The sequence below is a fragment of the Sinocyclocheilus rhinocerous genome, unplaced genomic scaffold (assembly GCF_001515625.1).
Source record: "Sinocyclocheilus rhinocerous isolate Xijiao unplaced genomic scaffold, SAMN03320098_v1.1 scaffold1902, whole genome shotgun sequence".
In the NCBI taxonomy this organism is placed as follows: domain Eukaryota; kingdom Metazoa; phylum Chordata; class Actinopteri; order Cypriniformes; family Cyprinidae; genus Sinocyclocheilus; species Sinocyclocheilus rhinocerous.
The window spans coordinates 198,379-202,555 of NW_015665924.1; positions in this window are offsets into that span (position 1 = coordinate 198,379).

Sequence of the window (4,177 nt, forward strand, 5' to 3'; positions counted from 1 at the left end):
GTTTATCTGAGTTATTATTATAATTTTCATTAAAATAAAGTATATTTATAATGCAGTGCCTTTATCACTGCTTAAATACTATGAAATATGTTGCGTGCCTTATTCTGTGTAAGAAGCCACATCATCTCACAGAAGGATTTATTTCAAACACTCGACTGACATTATGAAGTGAGTTTGGAGTAAAAATATGTTATTAAATGTGGTATTTTCACATGCTTTCAGATGGAGCAGCATTTACTTCACAGAGCCGTAGTTCACTGAGAACTGAGAATCTCCTGCAAAGCTCATCTGTAAATCTTAAAACAAAGCTGAATTTCGAGTTTGTAAGAATGTATAGAAAATGGATTCCATAAGATGACTGTTCTCTTCTGTAATGGTTTATACCATTTTCAGAATACAGTAAAGATGTGTGTTTTTACAAGTCAGCAACTCAAAATTACATAGATACGCAGAATAAATCACATTATAAAATGTATAACTTTCTGTACTATATTTTTACTATACCGTTTTACATTACTTCAAAGTGATTTACAGCTAGAAAAATAACAGAATGTAGGATGGGACTTTATTTTATCCATCAGGAATAGCGGGTTAGCATGGCCCCTGTAGCCCCTACTGGTAATTGACATTAAGTGTGCCATTTGGGACAGGGCCAGAGTTGCTTTAGTGAAGGACTTTCAGGTGCATTCTTATGGGTAATTAGTCAAATGACATTTACAGCTCAGATGATTGGTCTTTGTGCTGAGCGGTTCAGGCTTTTTAAAGGCATGAGAAGCTCGGTTGCCATGCCAGCTTCCGCTTTTTGTTGATGTGTTGTCTGTGTTTGTTAAGATTATGGATAGCACTTTCGAAAACTATTCTGTCATTAATGAATAACTAGGACATTCTAGTAGCTACTATTAACCAAAAAGGAAACTCTGATTAACAAATTATTAAGTAATAGCAATAATCAAAGTAATAGTTGAATGAAGTAGTGCGCTATTAGATAATCAGTAGCTACTATTTTTCATACCTCCCAGAGGACTATTAAGAACTACTATTTTATAATTAATGTGAGTAATGCATAATGTAAATTAATTGTAAAGTGAAGATCATTGTAACCCAGTGGTAATGACTCGTGTAATTCAGAAGCAATTGCTAATTATTTGGATCAGTATTCTAAAGTGAGAAGCATGATAACTCCCTGGTAATGACTGAAGTCATTGTAAGCATTTGAGGTTTTGGATAGTAAAATGATGACTCAAGTATTACTACATCCTTTTAAAGAATTTACTTTAAAAATTATTCTAAAGTGAAAAGCATGATAACTCTCTAGTAATGACACACGTGTTACCAAATCCAGCAAAATGAATTACAACCTTACAAAAACCTCAAAAGCTTAAAGTGACTTGTAGTTTCACAAACTACTTAAAGTGTACAGCCAATTTCATTGGTTAAAGTTAGGGTTAGGGGTTAGGATTGGTTGTAACATTGTGTAAGTATCAGTACTGTAATCAACATGACCAATTAAATCTTTACAATTGGCTACAGGATGGAGTTAGCATTGAAGTGGTTTGCGGGGGAAAAAATCACCCCAATGAGTCATTATTAGGGAGTTATCATGCCTCTTACTTTAGAATTTTGTTCTAAATAATTAATAATTGCTTCGGAGGGATTTAGTAATACTTAAATCATTACTAGAGGGTTATGATGATCTTTACTTTAGAATGATAAATTATGCATTATTCATATTAATTATGAATCCGAATATAGTAGTTCTTAGTAGTACTTTGAAAAGTATGACCAAAACACAAAAAAACTAATTATTGACTAGTTAGTAGTGACCTACTTGCTGTTACTGTGTTATTACTTACTAATTTGTTAATCAGAGATTTTTGATAGTCTTGTTAATCAGAGATTAAATAGACCCTAACCTAAGTCTGTTAACCCTAACCCTAATTCTACTAGGGTTATTAACTAGTTATTAAAGCGTTAACATAGTGTTACTCATTTATTCCTGTTATGGAACAGTATTCTAAAGTGTTACCTGATTATGGATTTACTTCATATTCTTTGTGCACTGATGTGTCTCTGATGTGATATTTGAAAATGCCATTTATGAACCAGTAGATGACACTGTTGCTGTTTTTATGTCTTCTGTGCACTGCTTGACAACAAAATGAAGCGGTTTCAAGAACAAACAATGTGTCTTTACTGGTTATTTATAATTTGCATTTATTTTAATGTAGCCTATATCATGTTGCAATAAGCATTTTAACAGAATCCAGCCCGATATTTTGTCTATATCTTGAGAGTGCAAATTCTTTAAGACCCACAATAGAACAGGATAAAAGAACAGCTTTTGTTTATTTGTTTTATGTTATTAATTTTTTTATGTATGTTATTTAAAAAAAAAACATCACAAACCAATGCAGCATAATACACAAAAATAACAAAATTACAGAGTCAGTCGCATGAGATCAGTCACACACAGGCTTATTTTTCAGATCATTTTTAGTCATTAAGGTGATATCTGTCAGAATAAAACATCTTTGACGGATTTTACTAATTAAGTGCTTCATAACCAGTAACTGTTGTCAGTTTTCTGATACAAACATCCCTCCATCTATCTTTAAAACACTTATAAGGACTTTCTAAGCGGGGAAACTCCCTGGATGGATGGTCAGTCAATAGCAGGATTTTTGATTGAAATATCATTCTGTAAAATGTCCATCTTCTGATTTATTATCATTCCCTTTGGTATTCACAGGATTGTTGTGTTTGATGGCTCAGCACTTATTATTTACATTTCCATTAAAAACTGGCAAATCTTGCTGAGTTTGGCCTAAAACCACCTTTAAATTTTACACCCACTTATTTTAAAGGTCCCATATTGTCAAAACTGAAATTTCCTGGCTTTTTTAACGATTACTGAGGTCTAGGGGCTATTTAACTACCATATAAGTTTCAAAACAGTCAGTCTACAGTAAAATTCACACAGCTTGCTTAAAGTTCTAGCTATTCTGCTGCAAAGAACCACTGAAAAAAGCTCGTGACCATTCTCAGTAAGTCATCTTGGGATCTCAGGAAAAACACTTGGCACTTGCTCATTAAATGGTCATTTATCTCTTATCTTGATACTTGCACATAAAATGCTTCCAGCTACATCTCTTTGTTTTTGTCCTATCTTGCTTTCTGCCCTCTTTTCATTAGTACTGTATGTGTTACTCATAAGAGACTATTTCAGTTTTTAGGCATTCTCTAACTGTGTGTTCTGTATCTGTTCTTGAACATATTCACTAATTCTGTCCAACACATTTTCTGGATGCATGTTTCTAATAGCTACTAATGGACTTTCTGGGAAAATCAAAGTAGTTTAGTAATACTTTAATATGCATGTTCATATGTTTGTAAATGTGTTTTGGTTTCATCTTATTTCTTGTTTGAATTTATTTGTGTTTAAGAATGTTTAGTGTTCTCAGTATTAAGCTTTTCTGATGGTGTTGGCACATTATGCATCTTATATATGCTAAATTATGCCATGCATTTTTTAATATAGTGTCCTGAAGTAGGCAGCATTGTATTTATGCAACCAAAAACTCTGAATAACACAAAGAAAACAAAGCTGCATTTTTAACAATTAAAACTGAAACTGAGCAGAACTAAACTAAACTAAACTAAACTAAACCTAATCTAATCTAGTTTAATCCAGGCAGGTTGTCTGGTCAGAACAAAAGTGTCCTTTGTTTTTATTGTATATATATATATATTAGGGCTGTCATCGTTAACGTGTTAACGCATGCTTCTCTAAAATGTAAAAAAGCTCTTTGGGGTTGGACTGTACACATACTATAAAATTCAGATTTTTTTTTTCTTTCATATGTGCTTATATGGGCTCCTTATATCATTTGATTCTTTGGTGTCCTTTTGAAGTTTCTAAGTGTCCTTTTTTGGAAAGACATCTCAATTTATCTTGAAAATAGCTGGCAGAAAATATAGATTTTTGAGAATAACCCTTCAATCTTTTGGTTTGATCAAACAAAGGAGACAAAATATATACTTTGTAATTTATTTATTGAGAAAAATGATCCGCTGTTAAATATTTGTGAGTGGCAAAAGTATGTGAATCTTTGCTTTCAGTATCTGGTGTGTCCCCCTTTTGCAGCAATAACTCCAAGTAACGTTTCTTGTAACTGCT